We start from the raw sequence: 19,496 nt of genomic DNA on the forward strand, positions 1-19,496 counted from the left end.
AACTAGTCTCACTTATTTCACAACGTCTACAAAACTCAGTAACGTGATCAACATTTCAGATAAAAAGAGCACACAATTGATAATAAGGACACTTTTGTTATTACAGAAGCCTGACGTTTAAGTAACTATTCCAGAACTGTAATGTCCCTTTCGAAATTCTGAACAAGGACTAGCCTGGTGCAAATGCACAACTGAGTTTACTTCAAAAAATAAATGCAATCGTTGTATCCAAATATGTTTGGGACACTGTTAAAACAGGTCATAATTAAATGTTGAGAATAACTAAAGAGCCCTAACTCAGGAGATAATTTTATACAGGTATCCACAAATACCGGAGCAAAGTTTATAACTATTATTGGGGAAAAATATTAACACATATCCTTCTGCTGATAAAGCCATAAAGTAACTCTAAGAAAACAGTCTCTCTCGTTTCTCTAACTTTCACCGTAAATGCAGCACTGAAACCAAATTCTCAGTCAACTTAGAAATACACCGAGCAGTATTCCAATAAACAACAAATTGATGTTAAGAGCCCACCAGATTAAAAATTCCCCCCATCTCTCCCTTGCTTCCCCTTGTTCTTTCACTTTCCATGCACACACAATCACACTTACCTGCACAAGTCTGAAACATCAGTCTATGTATTTTTTTTGAAATGTACTCTGTACCGATGCATTTTTCTGTGTTTCTTTCTAACCCTCGGGAATGTTAAGAATTTAGGAAGAGAGCCACAGCTTAAGAGAGCAATTATTTGCCAGTAAATACTCAATTTGCTTGTCCTGTGATTTTTCTTCTAACTTGCATATTCAATAATCCGTCCCTGACTGCGTCACGAGCACAAAAAGTCTTTTCTCCAAAGGAGAACACTTTCGCCAATCAACCTTCAGCCATGCCAGGGCACAGCTCGTCAGGGTGATTTGTTAGCTTTAATTAATAATTCCTCACGCTGGCCATTTTAACAAATAACACAGTGAGACTGGGACGCTAGATGGCTATGATTCAGGCCGATAAAACTACAGTGAGAGGGGGTGGGGAGGGGTGTTGGGGGGAAATTCAGACGCCGTTTATAAACACCTCTAATCATACTCTTTCAGTTTACAATATAGAGGACATCTCAGCTGAATTACCACGTTATGTCCACCAATTTGTATTCAGATGGGAGCCATATGTTCCTCCACTTTATCTGCTAAGGCCTCCTCGGTGCCAATGCATTTCGGGCAGACAACATTTACAAAAGAGGTCTCTAGCCTCCAGATTGCAAAAGTTTACTGCAGGGTGAAGTTGAGAAATCAGACATATAAGGCACTTCTCAGTGAGCCTGCGTAACAGTCTAGAAACACAGAGGTAAGAGTTACGAGTGTCAGATACTCTCTTATTCTGCTGTCTGACACTGGGCATTTCACTTAGTCTTTTTAAAAGAAATCTCATACCTCATCCTCAAAACAGTGAATAATAATGGCTGATTTGTTCATGCATTCCACATTTATTGAATCCCAACTATATGCCAAGCACTGTATTAAATGCTGAGAGTTTTTTATGCAAGTAAGACTTTTCTAGTGAACTGACACAACCCTTGTTTTTTTTTCCCCCACATACAGATAATATGCTTGAACAAAGCCACCAAACAGCATGCAAATAAAAAAGATTTTTAACACTGTCTCTGTGGTTCCATCAAGTAATCAGTACTTGATAGCACACCTGAGTCCACGTGCAAAAGAGACGCTCAGACTAAAAGCAAAGAATATGGAAAGGTAATTTTTCTCCCCCAAAGATTAGAAAATTTCCCCCAACGTGACTAGAACACTCAGAAACATATCAATCTCTTCACAAGCAAGTTAAAACATTCATAAGCAGTTGAAAAACATGCAAAGACATAGGAAATTTTATTCGTGACCCTAATCTAATGTGTGTGTATGTGTGTCATTGCAAGTTCATTAATTTATTGGATGCATATTTATTGAACACCTACTTTATGCTAGGAACAACTAAGTAGTAATACTGTATATCTAGATATTAAAAAATAATAATAACACAGGCTTTGTCTTCAAGAAACTTACAATTTAGTCACTAGACTCTAAAAGAAAAAATACATAGCTAATGTGAAAACAGAATAATACAATATAGCGAGAGCAGTGATACAAATATGCATAAAAGTAGGAAACAGAGCTCCTAGAAGTAATATATGGAGTATTCCTAATGGAAGAGTGGGAATATCACTGGTAGGAAGAATATTCTAGGGAGAGGCAAACCTTTGAACCCTTTCTAAAACTCTTACTAGAATTAGATGACCAGTTAGAAACGGTGGTATTTAAAGCATGGTAATTTCAGATCCATAACAGCAAACACTTCAGGATTTAAAAATAAATTAACAAAGGAAAAAAAGCTCCTGCAAACTATAATATCTTGACGTCATCAGATAAGTATGCAGCATCTCCAGGACTGGGACAAATGGTGACAATATATGTCTTTCTTACTTTTAATGTGTTACTTTCAGTGAGTTTCCGTTGGGTCAGACAAGTAGGAAGTATTCGTGACACATACTGCCTTTTTGTTTCGTCCAGGCCATTTATCTTCTTTTACTGTACATACTTGGACAGCTTCTGGTTTCATTGTACCATAAGATAAATCATATCTACATGACTATTAAAGAGAGGGGAAAATCTATATCCACTTGGTGGTCACACATACAACTCTAGTCACAAAAGGCAGGCCATACTGTACTAAGGATAAAAATCTTGAGGAAAAGAAATGATACTCCCAATTCCCCAAAAAGGCTCTTTCAGAATCAATAAGTGCTTCTGCAAATTGTGTATGATTCTTAATGACATTGAACATTTTGTTTTATATTAAATTCAAAATGTGAGGCAGTAGCCAGAATACTGCATTTGCCAAAGATCAGTAACACATAGTCAGTTTAAAGAACTGATACCATGTATTCATCCATTCAATAGATATTTATTGAGCTCCTAGAACTTTGGAATTATTATCTCATTTAACCTTCACAATGATATTATGAAGTAGGTCCTAGTGCCATCTACGTTTAACAGGTTATGAAACTCACAGGTAGCGAATCTGGATGTGCACTATGTGGATTCATTCTAAATATGAGACCAGTGTCACTAATACCCACCGAAGATCAGTTCCATTACTTTATAGTTACATAGTCACACATGTGTTTATGTTATTATTTTTATTCTAGCAAAATTAAGGTGGTTTTAGGTTAATTTGAGAATTAAACTAAACTGTAACTACTGAGAGGCATGTCTCACAAAATAAGACTGGAAAGTAGTGTTCAGGGTATCAACAAGCTAGTAGGCTGCACTGAGAGATTAACTGACAACAAGCTCGAATGTTTTAGGTGATAAAAACTAGCACCAAAAGCCATATGCCACAACAGCCCCCTTCTCCCTTGTTAAAACTCCATAGACTTGTAGAAGATAATGCAGAAACTTCTCCACTTTTAGAAGCAGAATGAGTGAGTGATTTTAAAAGAGGAGAAGAGGACTTTAAGTCAGAATGGCTTACGTTTTAATCCTAGCTTGGCCACTTACTAGCTTTGTGTCCTCCGTCAAATGAAGTAGGTTGTCTGGGGCTCCGTTTTCTCATCTCTAAAACGGTGTCTTGGGAAAATTAAAGGACATGGTGTACATAAGGTGCACCATGTAGAAACTAGGTCCTAAAAGGTGCACAATACATGGCATTTTAAGTATCCAAAGTTAAAGCTTATCAGATACAACTTAGACATACTATTTCTGGACTATCTAAGCCTGCCTTAGACAATAAATGTAAATAAGTCTTAGCTAATGCAAATTGGAGTTGGTAATCTGGCGGAATATCCTTTGAGAATGTTTATAATACAGCCAAATGGTTGTGTTTAAGAAAACAGCTGACACACAAAATAGAAGACATGGGAATTTACCAGTTAATAATAGAAAAAAATTCCTACGTTTCCAAGTGAATAATACAATAAATATTACATCTTATTTAATGGAGATGGAAAAGCTTCTTTGGGATTCACGGGGGAAGCCACTCCTCAGCACAATCACACGCTCTCTTCAGATAACCCGACGTTGCTAACTTAACCAACCACCAGCCAACAACCAGTGTTCTCCAACTCCAGGCACTCTGATGCCCTCTCCACATACTTCCTTCTCTTTTGGACCTTGATTAAGTTCGGTCATCTCCAGTTTCTGACTGTTGGAGCAAATATTATTGTTATGTTCCACACACATTTATTGATGGTGATAAAGCTGGTTCTAGGTAAAATGCGGTATTTCTTCATGGAGGAGTCATTGGAGGGGCTTCACACAGGCTCGTCTCATTTACTTGAAAATGTATGTAAAGTTTCTCCTTTGGGTATTTCTTCGGGAAAAAAGACTTGCTAGATCTTGCATAATTGGTCCTTACCCTATGGCCTCTGGCCGAGATCAGGTTTGTATGGGAAAACTAGCAGATGAGTTAGTGAGCATAGGGAATGCCTGCACCATACTCACCTGGGCAGCCAGAGCTTTCTAGAATCTGCTCATTTCTCAACTGGAAATCCTAACTGATAGGGAGTTAAAGTATAGAAGATTACTTCATGTGCTCTTTCCCTAGACTGGTAACAATGACTTTAGTGGTAACAATGACAATGAATTTTGGCCTGTTTGGTTCCCTCTTTCTTTATTAACTGCTTGAGTCTTCGGCCTTATAAAGGGAAATTTAATCTTTTTGTTGAAAATGACGACAAGCAGAAGTTATTACAGAAACATTTCAAAGTAGATGCTATTTGTATAAACTTTTCCCAAATAAATCCCATATACTTAATACTTTACAAATGTATACATTTTTGCATATGTATATAAATACCGAATTCTTAAATGTTTTACAAAGTGACAATTAGATAATGAAGGAGGGGGAAGATGATTTACTTTCAGTTTCAAATTGAAATTTCTGTCTAAACAAAGAATTTTAGAATTCTAACATCCTGAAACTGTTAAATGTTGATCAATATATTTGGCTTACTAAGTTGAGGTTAAAAACCTTAAAGTTTTTCAAAAGTTTCTAGTGCCTTGAGGCATTGCTTCCTCAACGAAAATCTCCAACCTTTACAAATGTGAAAATTGGGATTCCCTGAAGGAGAAAAATGTTTCTTGTCAGAAAACTAGTCATGGCTAGTTCAGAGTGAAGGAGTCTGAGATCTTATCAGCTTTCCTGTGACCTTGCTATGTGATTTGCTAAAAGCCATTTAATATCCTCCTATGTCTCAATTTTCTGTCCTCTTATCTATATTGCCTGAATGACATTAAGAGGACAATGTGGATCCAATATTTTGATCATCCCATAGAGCATAAGCTAAAACCCTAAATTTCATAATATCTGAATGATACTACCAGTATCAAATCAGCAGACACTTAACACCCTGCACAATCTTAAACAACATATTTAGCACCTCAGTGTCTCTACTTTTTCAGCTATAAAATGGGTAGTCATGTTTACATTGTCCATCAAACAGTGTCTTGAAATGGAGAAATGGTCTCATAATCTATTAAAACTTTCAGCAAAAATTTCATACAATGTCTATGTTTTGACCAATATCGTCAAGCCACTAAAAGTGATTTTCAAATATAGTAGAGAATTTATTTCAAAATACTGAGGCATACAATGAAGTAAATGTTTCCAGATACTTATGAAACAAGCCTATGAAAAGATAGGGAGGAATCCTTTTATTTGTGTGGTCACATTTTATGGTAGATCCAAGACCCCAGGAATGAGAAAACAGAATCAAGGAAAGCGATTTTTAGCAGACTGGTGAATGATATAGAAAATAAAATGTATTCACTGATGGGTTGGCAGAAATGTTATACATGTGCTTGGAGAACCAGAACTGTTTAAGCAGCTTTTCCTACTTGGCAGAGCTGTGTTCCTGAAGTGTCCCCTTACAACCCCCTCCCACCTCTCATTTTTTGTCCTACAGTACCAGGTGGGTGCAGTGATGACCAAAGGGAGGGGTAAGACAGAGTCACTCACTGTGGCAGGACCCACTCCAAGGATCAAAGAGCCGATCTTGCTATGCCTGCCAAAACCGGAGCCTGCCGTAGAGGGTAGCTCAATGGCATGGTACCTTGGGGACCCCAGGGGCCGCTCCCAGTAGGTCTGCACCTGGGGGTGCGGGACGACTACCTGCTAAAAGCTGAATGTGCACATTTCCTTACCCACTCACGGTGTTTGATTTCAACACGATGCTGTGCTAGTAACAGGTTTATTGAACGTTCTCAGTAGGATAGATCCCATACACATCACAAAAAAGCATAATTTCCTTCTAGTCAGATTTCACACCTTATAGGATTCTAAGGAGAACTTGGATTCTCCTACAGTAGTGGGTAAAATCTTGGGCAACTAGTAGTCAAAATAATTCAACTTCCAATATTTTTATCACCTATATATTAAAAAAAATTTTTAATGTTTATTTATTTTTTAGAGAGAGAGAGAGAGATATATATAGAACATGAGTAGGAGAAGGGCAGAGAGGGAGACACAGAATCTGAGGCAGGCTCCAGGCTCTGAGCTGTCAGCAGAGAGCCTGACGCAGGGCTCAAACTCACAGACTGTGAGATCATGAGCTGAGCCAAAGTCAGACGCTTAACCAACTGAGCCCCTCAGGTACCCCTATCAGCTATATTTCTTTAGTTTACATATGTATCAGGAGAAAATTATACATTCATACCTCAGTTATCCAGCAAGCTCATATTCACTTATAGGCCTGTCTCCATTTAACATGGTAGAGAACCCAGAAAAGGAAAATAGAGCCCTTGAAAAACTTAAAAAGATGTTATAAAATATACACTGTTGCCCAAATTCCTCTTTACACATCAGTGAGACTTTAATTTAGAACCAATACATTCTTTAATACACAGTAACAATTCTTGGGACTCTCCATTCATGTTCAATGGGAAAATGGGACACTTCCAGAAGAAAGCACAATGGTAACTGTAAGCAATAACCCCTCTGTATCTCTGAATGAAGAGGAAACAGAGAGAGGAGGGGAGGGATGAAGTATCCAAAGCTGAGAGCTATGTATACCTTGCAAACATGTTTATAATTGAGTCTCTCAAAAATCAATGTGATAGAACTTGACACACAAAAAATAATGTTCCTAACTGTCATGGGTTGAATTGTGTCCCTTCAAAATCGCTATGTTGAAGTTATAATCCCCAGTACCTTAGAATGTGAACTTATTTGGAAACAGGGTCATTACAGATGTAATTAGTTAAGATGAGGTCATATGGGAGAAGGGTAGTCTCCTAATTCAGTATGACTGATGTCCTTATAAAAAGGGGGGATTTGGATATAGACACACACAAAGGGAGAACACTATAAAAAGATAAAGGCAGAAATCAGGGAGATGCTTCTACACACCAAAGAAAACCAAAGATTGCCAGCAAACCATCAGAAGTTCGGTGTGAGGCATTGGACAGATTCTCTCTCCCAGCCCTCAAAAGGAACCAACCATGCTGACAGCTTCATCTTGGTCTTTCAGCCACCACGACTCAGACACAATACAGTTCTGTTGTTTGAGACACCCAGTTTGTGGTATTTTATTTTAGCAGCCCTAGGGAACTAATACAATGATGATGATTGAGGAATCGTGATGTAAATATTAAACCATGCTCAGAACACTTTGTTTAAGAAGATTGAAAAATAGAAGATTGACGGCAAAGAGAAATGTCATTAATGTGCTTTAAATAAATAAATCACTTAATGTTTGAGTGGCATCTAGAGACTAATATACATGGAACATACAGTTTTTAACTTTTGCTAATTCAATAAAATGTTGCCACCTTCACTAAAAAGACAAAGCAACGTGCACTCCATAGAAGATACCAAAGAAAGACTCCCCAGCCTCTAATGAGCATTTCTACTAGCCAGGTTGATAAATACTAACTTATTTTTTTTTATTCATTTAAAATACATAGCTTAATGAGGGTGGGATGGTTACCACAAGAAGTTATCAGTACAGAAGAGGCTGCCTACGTAGAAGGGAACTATTAAGAAATGGAATTTGAGTTTAGATTGAAATTAACAAGTATTCATGCAGATAAGAAGCTACACACATTTCTAAGTATGGGGAGAAATGGGGGAAAATAAGGAAACTGAGGCGAAGGAAAAGTGGAAACAATCGTAAAGAAAATATGAAAGAAGGCTAGCTGGTATTGAGACTAAAACAATCTAAAATGGGCACAGAAAATGATAAAAAGTCCTGCAGGTGGTAACAAAGACAAGAGATAGTAGTAATCCTGTATTCTGAACGGGAAGAAAGTTAAAAACATCTAGTCCAAGAATTAAGCTTTCTTTAACACTAGTGCTCTGAATGCTTTTGTGTGAATAAGAAAGGCTGTACCTTGATTTTTCTTTAAAAGGATTCAGTTGTGGAATGGAAACTTTTTTTTTTCTTTAAGCGTAAACTAAGCAGTTATGGCAGGTAGGTCAAGGAAGAAATAAAATACTTCATGGACAGGAAGCTATAACTTTCTACAGTGTTCCCTGGAGAAGTTACAAAAAATAAAAATAAAAAATAAACAAGGATAAAATAGGACCATAAAGTTTGTTTGTTGTGTTAAATAGCTTTAAAATCCTACCTCTGCTAATTGTTCTTAACATTTTATTCAGCCAATTATCAACTTAATCTGGGAAAGAAAAATCAACTTGACTTTTTGACAGCCAAGTCAATCCAACTGGAAAATTCAAATCCTACAAGAACAGGGTACAGGGAAAACTCTGCAGAGCAACATTTTCAACTGCCAACAGAAATCCATAATAACAATCATCTTTTTCTTTCTTTCCCAAGCTCATTCTCTCTATAAAAAAAATTAATGATGGTACAGAGATGTTGGATGAAATGAAAAAGTGAAGAGAGCTATTCACTCTTTATGGTAATAGAAAGTTGTTACTCAGGATGGTCAAAACTGTAATCTTTTTCTTTTCTTCATAGAAGCTGGAGCTGTCCCTATCTACATCTCAAAAATAAGTCAATTATATCATTAAATAGAAGAATTACAGTTTAATTTCATCTATTTTCTATGTTAAACAATTCACACATCAATTTAATTATTTGTTTTATTTTATTTTTTCCATTGGGGGAAATTTTAAGCTTAGGTAATTATGTTCAAATAGGGAATGAAAATGTTGAAAAGGAAGGTGAGGGATATTTTTTATGTGGGTATTACCTTTTCTTTCTACTGATTTCTGAATGCTTTCTGCTATAGAAATGCCTTTTGGAGAGATTCACTACTTCTGGTGGATAGGAAAGAATGCTCTCCAAACTGAGATGATAGTAAAATGAATAAATTCACACCAATGGGAAAATAAATGAGAAGGGGATGAGGAAAGGGATAATGTTATAGCATTAAAAAAAATGTTTTTGGCCCTTACTCAAAGTAGTGCTTACTCAAACTTTCTCCTCTGAAGAAAAGTAATTGGAAAGAGAAAGGGGAAGGAAGGAAGGAAGGAAGAGGAAGGAAGGAAGGAAGGAAGGAAGGAAGGAAGGAAGGAAGGAAGAAGGGAGGGAGGGAGGGAGGGAAAGTAGTGGGGGAGGGAAGGAGGAATGAAGGGAGGGAAAATGATTGAGTGATTGAGCATAAAAGCAAGACAGTAATAAAGTGGAAAAGAAGGAAAGAAAGAGAGAAAGTCACTAATAGAGGTACTCTCTCATCCCTTTCTTAGAGGCTGGCCCTCTAATCTTCCTTCCTCACTACCTACATGATCCAAATGTTTGAGACACAACTGGAATAGCTGAAAAGGCAGTGGAGGAGGAAAATTTCTCTTTTCAAGTAATGTTCACTTAGGTACAGAATTTGAAATGCACTGGGTCCAAGTGTTTTTAAGCTCATGTGCCCTTTTGAGAATAAAAAAGTTATGATCCTCTCCAAGGGAGAAAGAAAGGACATATTTACAAATGCATATAAAGTATACATAAGCATATTCATATACATACTTATAAAGTACATTTGCATACATTTTCAAAGGGTTCATATAAATTCTGAACTGATCCCTGCACTCCAATCATCCATTACTTCAATGTAAAGATCTGTTAGCTCTAGAATCAGGACCAAGCCAAAATAAATAGGTGAGGATAGGGACATGGAGAAATGAGAAATAAAATGAACCAAACCAACCAATGAACACATCCATAAAAAAGATGTCCCTTGTCCCCAAGTCAACTTTTAAGCTTTTGATTGTTTTCATTATTTTTGGAACTTATAACAGAGAAAATTATGACTTCAGTAATGGACTATTTAACAAAAATAAAGATAAATATAGAGAAACATCTATAATGTTATAGTCATTCTGTATATTTTTAATCACTAATTTTACATTCCTCCTGTTAATTGCCTTCGGTAATGCACTGACATGTAATACTGTTCTGATTTTGAATATTAGCTCTAACATATACAATAGCATTGAAAACCAGTGCTACTTAATATTGGGAATAGCAACTCATCAGACACATAAGAAATGACATGAAGAAGACCTGGTAATGAAAATGAAAAAAAAAGGAATAATAAACTAATTTTAACATTTTAATTAGACTGTACATATTTGAAGACAAAGACCATGCCATAACTGTAATAGTGAGGATTGTTTACATTTGTTTAAAACATAATAATTTTCATAGTATTTCATAATCTTTAAATGTCTCAGGGTATCTTTAACTCATCTGACTTGAGTACCAACACTGGAAAGTAAATAGGAGAGTTATCTTTATCTTATAAGTGAGGAAACTGAGGTTATAAATGATTAAATGACACGTTTAATATCATATATGTAACATGTGGCAAAGCAAAGACTTACAACCCCAGTATTTGGATTTTTCTGCTGTCCTATATTTCACTCAAGATATGTTCATTACACATAACTTATGTGTTAGGAACTTAATGTCGCCTTACTTTGAAAATGAGGAAAATGCTTTATACCCTCAAATGAGTTCATATCCATGACATTTGTGTCCCACACCAGGATTTGGTGGATGCAGTAGAGTGAAACAGAAAGTATATTAGCTGTTTTAGAGGTGCAGGTAGATATATTTAAATGTATATTGAATATATTATGGAAAGTCTCTACAACTGACAAGTGTATGTGTGCGTCCATGCATATGTGTGTGGAAACTAATGTGTATTTATTTATTCATCCTATTAGAAAACAATACTATCAAGTTAAACTTGCATTTCATTATTATTAATCTTGCATTCAGTGGTGGCACATATTGACAAACAATTTATACATCTTTCTTACATCCTAGAATTCAGAACCCACCTGGAGCAAAACTGTGAAGTGTAGATGAACCTTATCTCCAGTTACTCTCCCTTATCTCCCTTGACCTTGTTTCCTTTTGATCTTTTTAGCCCTTCCTTCAACCTTACCAAAAGATTTATTTCTGGTTCCTTTTCCCTGGGGTGCTAGAACCTTCCTCTTTAATTCCAGCTATAAACTGGGGTCCTTATTCAACTTGGATTCCTACTACTGTGTCCTTAGCCCAACCTGCCAACCCCTGAATTGAAATGCTGCCATCTATCTGATTAATTTCACTTTGCCTTGTGCCATGCCTACACTTACCAGAGCACACATTCTTAGATACCAGGGAGAGACTTGATATTTTCTTATTTAATGGCAAGTTATAACTGCATGTATCCCAGCCCTCCAGGTAAATCATCTTTACTAATATTTCAGCAACCCCATTTCTGGTTCACTCAATCTTGACTTCTTTTGGCTACACTTTCCCAGCTGGACTACCACTATGGTTCTACCATGGAGAATAAAAGAGTGTTGATGAATAAAACCTGGACCATAAGCCAAAAAAACCTCCAGTCTAGCTCAGGTCCTAATGATCAGCTTGGTTTCCTGTGCCCTCATTATTCTATGTATCAGGTGAGAAAAAAACAAAAAAAAACAAAACAAAACTTTAACCAAATTCAATGAGATATATAAGGATCAATGTTTGTTAGGAGAAAATGTACTGAAAGATTTTGTAAGTATTCATATCAAGTCTTTTCTTCTACTTCTAGATCAAAAAAGAATACTCAGAATAATCTAGAAATATATAATAGAGGTGATCTATTCCTCTAGAATTCATCTATAGTAGGCTAACTAATTGCACCCCAAAAGTGCCCATGCTCTAATATCCAGAACCTCCAGAACATGGAAAAATGTTATGCTACATGGAAAAGGGACTGTGTAGATATAATTAAGATCGTGGACCTTAAAATAGGGATAATATCCTAGGTAATCCAGATGAGTCCAATCTAATTACCTTACAAGCAGAGAATATTTTTTCTGTCTGGAACTTGAAAAAAAAGATGAGGTAAAGGGGAAGTCAGAGATATTCCAAGTGTGATAATGATTTGAGGCACTCTTGCTGGCACTGAGATGCAGGGACCTGTGTGCAAAAGGCTAAGAATGTCCTCCTCAGGTCATAAAGAGATGGGCACCATAGTTCCACTACCACAAGGAATGGAATAAGCTTGGAAGCAGATTCTTCCCAGAGCTTCCAGTTAAGAAACCAGCCATCTGACACCTAATTTTCATCTTGTGAAAACTGGAGGAGAGAAATCTGTTGAGCCAACCCAAAAGTCTGATCCACAGAACTATGAAATAATAAATTTGTGGTGTTATCAGCTGCTAAATTCGTGGTCATTTGTTATAGAGGCAAAAGACAAGTAATATACCATTCCAATTCTATGGCCAATAGATATAATAGTTTAAAATTATATGGTGAAGAGCTGGAACAGGAACCACTATTATGAACATAGTAGGTTCTTGGTATACTAAAAACACATTTTTTCCCTTGATTTTCTTTTTTATAGTCATATCCCTAGAGAAAGTGAAATGACACAGGACTGAAGGACAAAGATCATAAGACTGTCTATCTGCTTAGTGCAGTGTCCTCACCAAGAAGCTTCACAAATATGCTTTTTCCTCACAGGCAAGAATACTATCCTACTAATGTAACATTACTCACACCAATTAAATTCCCTGTCCTGAAAAAGAAAAAGAAAAATCTTAGAATAGTCACAGGTTTATAAAGACATGATGATAATGGTCATTTAAGAGACACTTAAAAGAAGGTAAAGGAAATCCAAGCAAACATACCTAAAATTCAAAGATCATATGTATACTAGGGTGTGCTGTATGAGTTGTCTTAAAACCGTATCTTTAAAGGAAATTATTTTCTAACCTACAATTATGTATTTTTATATGGCATCACCAGAGCTATTTTTCAAAGTAACTTCCAAAATTAATTTTCTTTCTTATTCACATTTTTATACAGCCAGATTCTGGCTTCAACAGAATATAACAATATTGGAAGAAAGGCAATAACTTCCAATGATTTTTTTAAGCATGGAAGGTTTAGAACTTGACTTTGGAAGATTTACTCAAGTTCATAACCTAAAACTCTTTGAGGTATAACAACAACATGCTGAAAATGGATACTTTTGTAATCAACTAGAAATGATTCTCATGGTAAAGGGTAAATTCTCAGCAGGTTGTACATATCCTACTTTATAATTATATCACAGTATGAAATAATACCAAAGAAAATAGGAGGAAATACAAATATAGTGATTAAAAATTCTTGTTGAAACAGGATAAATGCAGTTAATTGTTTTTTCTGTAGAGACAGAAAATACACTAAAAATTACTAATGACACACTGTGCAGCTTTTCTTTTGTATTCCATGAGGCCATAACAGGAAGTATAGTTCTACTATACTTGATATAGTCTTGATATGGCCTGGTTAAGAGCAGTGCAGAATGGAGAAGGCCACTGGAGAAAAAGACACTCACCTTTCTCCTCTTGTGAACACTACATTCTGCTTCCTACAGACCTCTGAAAACTTATTTAAAAACTTTGGTTATTTTACCGGAAAATATCATAATTTTGAGGGACTTTGAGCCTCACACACAGCAAATTAATACCCATTTTATGTCTGTCCCAATTTAGTATTTCTAAAGGGGATGGATAATAAATCCTGCCAACTCTCTCTCTCTCTCTCTCTCTTTTTTTAGGGCTATTCAGATACTAAATAAACCAGGAACATTTTAAAATCCAATCTCACAAAAATCTGCTTTGCTTAACCTTCTCTCCTTCTTTAAAAAATAAGAAAGGCATGATGTTCTTTTTTTGTTAATTAATTCACTTTAGACAATTCCTTAAATTTTCATTTTAATAAATTTTTGTGTGGGTGCATTAATTACTTTCAAAGACGCTTTACAACTGTTACCTATTAAAAGCCTTTGTTAGTGAATAAAAAAAAAGGAAAAAACTTCCAGCATGCCCCCTCCCTTCTCCATTCTGAGCAGGTCCTTGCTATCAACTGCTGGAGTATGCTCGCTTTGCACCTAGAGCTATAATTATTTTGCTTTAATTTTACAAAACCTTTTGTTCCATTCCCACGAGCCCACCTGATCCTTATATTACACTCGCTCTATTAAAACACTCATGCAGAACAAAGCATGGCTGTACTGATTCATAAGTAACTTTTTTTTCTCAGTAAAATGCCACTGGCTAGGGTTTGGGACATAGTCCTGGGCTTCACCCTCCTCTGCCAGTTTTCATGCATTAGAGCAAAAAAATATGTTGTTTCAGAGTGCCGTATTCTTCCCCAACATCCTTTTTTGCCCTGTTGGTTTTTTGTGTGTGTTTAAAAAAATATTTTGTTATACTTCATTTTACTCTGCAGCAAAATAAGTGATACAGTGTTGAGGGTTTCTTTCATTCATATGGTTAAATTCTTTTAAAAATCACTTGCATTGCCTTCTTTAATTTTCCTTCTCTCTCCTTACTCCACCCCTTTTCCTTGAGATCTTGCAACACATGTGGGCTTTTGGCAGAAAAAAATTGCAGTGACTCATCAAGAGAATTGTTTGTTTGCTCTGAGGAGCACCCTGAGGACCCTCTGGGCTGCACACGGAGCCCTTTGATCCTAGGAAATTTATTTCTTCCAGATGTTTTCCCCATAGCCACCTTTCTGCAATGTCCCTCTTCATTATGTAGCATAAGAATAAACACTCAAGACCCATTGCTACAGCATACAGTTTTCCTGAATGGAGTGTGACAGGGAATTGACATTTGATTGAGCTGTTGGGATGTCCTTGCCTTAGGCAAAATGATGGAGGAAGGTTAACACTGAGGAAGGCAGAACTGGGTCTCTTCAGGCAAGTGTCCTTAGGATTAAGATGGAAATTATGTGAATCAGGCCAAAGAAAATATACAAATCTGCACACCACTGCTCATGGACCTAGTCTTATCCAATCCTATAAAGTATTAATACTTGGATCTATCATGTTACTTGTCTAATTGTTCCATCTAAAGTCTAAAGTATGGGTGGCCAGGAAAGTAAAGTCTTTGGATACCTCTTGTACTTTCTTGGTCTGGCTAAGGATGCTGGTAGAAATGAGAAGGGAGACAAAGCAGGAGATGGAAAGTAGGCACACAAGATGATGTGCACTCCCCCACCTAATGGTACCCACATACTCTCCCTGAAACCTATGACTGTTAACCTTATATAGAAAAATAGAACTTTGCAGATGTAATTAAGGATTTTGCGATGGAGAAATTATCTAGATGGGCCCTAAATGCAATCACACGTAACCTTATAAGAGGGAGACTTCACACCGACACAAGAAGACAAGTCAAGATGACCGTGGAAGCAGAGACTGAAGGGATGCAGCCACAAGCCAAGAAATGATGGCAGTCACCAGAAGCTAAAAAAGACAAGGTTATGCATTTTCCCTACAGCCTCCAGAAGAAATGCATCTTGATTTCAGCCCAGCAATACTAAGTTTGGACTTCTGGTCCAGAATTTCAGAGAATATATTTCTGATGTTTTAAGTCACCAACTTTGTAAGTAATTTGTTAAAGTAGCCATGAACAAACTAATACAGAGGGTAACTTTAAGACCCCACTGTTGGGCACATTCCTGAAATCACCAAAGGTCCAAGGAGGAGTGGAAAATAGGATCCCAAGACTTTATGTCAAAATTCTTTATGGAGATGCTAGACTTCTTTTTTTTTAAGTTTATTTATCTATTTTTGAGAGAGACAGTGAGCATAAGTGGGGGAGAGCAGAGAGAGAGAGAGGGAGAAACAGAATCAACAGCAGGCTCCAGGCTCTGAGCTGTCAGCACAGAGCCTGATGTGGGGCTTGAACTCACAAACAGCAAGGTCATGACCTGAGCCAAAGTCAGACACTTAACCAACTGAGTCATCCACACATCCTGGAGATGCTAGACTTCTTAAGAGAATTTTTGATCTACAGCAAGTCATGAGTGAAAATAAATAGGGCAAAGAGAGTACATGAGGGCATTTAACAGGTTGTATGGATTCTGAATGCAAATACTCTTTCTAATACAAATTTGCATATTTTATGAAGAAGGACAAGTCTATCATACTTTCCCTTTAAAATAAATGTTTATATATAATGTATTACTAGTCATTTTTCTCCCTAAATCATCAGTAGAGTGAATTTTAGTGACCATTGATTTGGCATGCTTATATGATATTTGGTGCATATACACTATGCTATAAAAGGTAAAGATCCTCCGCCAGCACTTGAGGTAACTTTCCTTTAGTTATTCAAAAGACAACAGATTTTTGAAGATTAACCAAAAGATAAACCAAAATTCTTGATACCTAAACTCAAGAATTTTTAAATACATGTATTAAAACAATAACTGAAGTCTAGAAAAGCCCAAGAACAAAATGATTATTGTGTGACCAAATCACCCAGCTTATTACTTTCTCCAGCTCATGATAAAAAATCTATAGCAGCTGCATCATTAAAAAGGACCAAGGAAGACTCCTCAATTCCTGTAATTCTTTTCAGCTATTGGGCTTTTCAACAACCAAACTATTAATCTTCATAATCAACATGACATGATCTGTAGACTAGGTCACTGATATAGATGAAGAAATAAAGTTCTGGAGGGCCAAAAGAGATTCTAGATCAATCAGAAAATCAGAAGAGCTGAGAAAATTAGGTAGAAATGCAACTCTATTCTCCAGTACCTTTGAAAAGCAAATAGAGATTGAGTTCTCCTTTTGAGGATAACACTCCAAAGACAGAACATGTAAAAGATGGTTATTTTTTGCTATTTTCATATTGTTACCACAGAACATTCATTTGACAGTGGGTTTAAAACCAGAAGGAACTCTATTTTTTAACAAAATAAGCAAATGATAATCTGATGATTAATACAACTATTGCACTGAAGAAATATATCCCAAGACATTCAAACTACCAGGAGGCAAAAAAACACCACACACACACACACACACACACACACACACACACACACACAAAACCCCAAAAACAAACAAACAAACAAACAAACAAACAAACGAACAAACAAAAAACACATACATTTGGGGGAAGCATGAATAACGAGAATCCCAATATATTGTGTTTTTCCATTTCCTACCACTACTAGCTGTGTCCTGACCCGAGGCAGTTCAAGGTCTCAGGACTTCAATGTTTCACTATCTGGAATGGAGAGCAATCAATATAAATTCTACCTTCATACTCCCATGTCTCATTGTTTTATTTGCTTTAACACTATGTACACCTTATCTTCGGAAGAACAGAATGCATATCTTTGCTTTGAGTGTGCTGCAGGTTTTCATAGTACCATATAATTACAGTTACTCTTTACTCACTTATTAACCCTTCCAACAACCCAGAAGGCAGTTGTTAACATTCTCATTTATCAGCATCCCACCTATTTCTATAAGCTCCTAAAGAGCAGGGAATGTTTTCTTTTTAACTAGCTACCCTTAGCTCTACAACATCTGGTAAATTCTTACGGAATAACTGCTATCATATAACCCAAGGTACAGGAGAATGGGTAGCCAGGATCAATGGGGACTGGCCCATTTGACTTTGCAAACTTTATAATAAAATACTGAGCGCTGAAGAGATAAAACATGTAAGGATTTTTTAAAATCCTAATACAAAAGTACCTTAACTCCCTTAGCATTTATTATAATACTGAAAGCTAATAATCTACACTGCTCCATAACAAATATACTGTGTCATAACAAATACAGGAGAATGAGTTTAGTGTGATGCAGTTTGCTACAGTAGGGAAGAGGTTGAGATGAATAGGGCTTTAAAAATCAAGAGTCAAGGACATTTGGGAAGATATAAGATGTACTTGGGTACCTTTTAAAAGGATAAGGACTTGTCTCTAGCATTTTAGTCATCATGTTCTTGGGACCTGAATTAATCAAACTCCCAAGGTATCAGTTACTTAGTATAAATTTTCCAATAAACACCCCCTTGATTATGCACTTAGATCTTCAAATTGGGTAGATTTATACAGCCCCTTTTACATAGGCAAATTATGCACACACACAAAAAAAGTAAAGCTAATATTTTTTTTCTTTGAAGCTGTTTAGTGAATTTTAAAAAATCCATAATGAATAAAATCAGACTTTAAATTCTGGGTAAAAATGTTCTACATCAATGACTGTCATAATGTGTCTTGGTTATAGATTACTATATTTTTTTCTTAATAAAACGAGATCATCATCAAATATATAGATAGATCAGTCTTCCCATAGGGAACTTTAAGATCATCTAATCCAATGCCTCATTTTACAGATGAAGAAACAATATGTGAATGTTTTAATAAAGCCTACTTGAGGATTTGTGTTGAGACAAAATGGCTGTTACATGAAGACAGAAGCAGAAAAAGACTGAACAGGAGAAGGTTAATGAAGGAGAGAGGAAAAAGAAAAGAGAAGGTATTTTTCATGGAGTAGGGCACTAAGCAGAGATTCATTCTCTAATGTGTATCCAGTTCTTTGCCAGAGACTGGTTTAAATATTACAAAGATGGTAGCATCCATTTTTTAAAGAATTGCTTAGATTATTAACATATAAACAGTTTAAACAGGTTTATCCCTCGAGAATCACATGACTTGTCAAAAATAAACAAGCAGGATCTATATTTCTAACATGGTCACTGTCAACTCATTATACTGCATATCACCACTCACTTCCCCAGCACATGCAAATTGAAGGGAAACACAATGACCATGGTTAAAATTTATTTTAAAATAAATATTAACCCATAACCAGAGAAAATGTGAATACTTTTTAGTGTTGTATAACGATAAATTTTAATTTGGCTACTTGCTACTAAGGAGAATGTAAACTTGTTAAAAGTGAAAACTCTGGAACCAGACTTCCTGAGACTGAATTTTGGCTTTATCATCTACTTGACCTTGAGCAAATTTCCTCCTCTGTGCCTCAGTTTTCTCACCAGTAAAATTAGAATAACAATGGCAACTACTAAAAAAGCTGTAGTGAGGATGGAATCATAGATCTTTACATATAAATATCTTAGAACAGGGACTGGCACATACTAATTACTCAATAAATAGCTGTTACTAATAATGCACACAAGGCTGTTAAACATTTTCAGGGGGTAAGAGTATTCTCATTAATGAGACTTGCTTA

At 36.2% G+C, this 19,496-nt stretch overlaps 1 protein-coding gene across 45 annotated transcripts in view; it reads right to left on the minus strand.

The window, feature by feature from the left end:
- The window catches only part of ZBTB20 (zinc finger and BTB domain containing 20), a 785,665-nt gene that overhangs the window by 437,767 nt on the left and 328,402 nt on the right, over positions 1-19,496 (minus strand). For 4 of the 45 annotated variants that reach the window (XM_060640827.3, XM_060640824.3, XM_078453033.2 and 1 more), the window contains exon 1: positions 615-4,757. The exons of the other annotated variants lie outside the window; for them this stretch is intronic. The gene's annotated coding sequence lies outside the window, so the exon portion shown is untranslated. Of the gene's footprint in view, positions 1-614; positions 4,758-19,496 lie in introns of those variants that run through there. 45 annotated transcript variants of the gene reach the window in all.

Source organism: Panthera onca, chromosome C2, assembly GCF_046562875.1.
Source record: "Panthera onca isolate mPanOnc1 chromosome C2, mPanOnc1 haplotype 2, whole genome shotgun sequence".
Classification (NCBI taxonomy): domain Eukaryota; kingdom Metazoa; phylum Chordata; class Mammalia; order Carnivora; family Felidae; genus Panthera; species Panthera onca.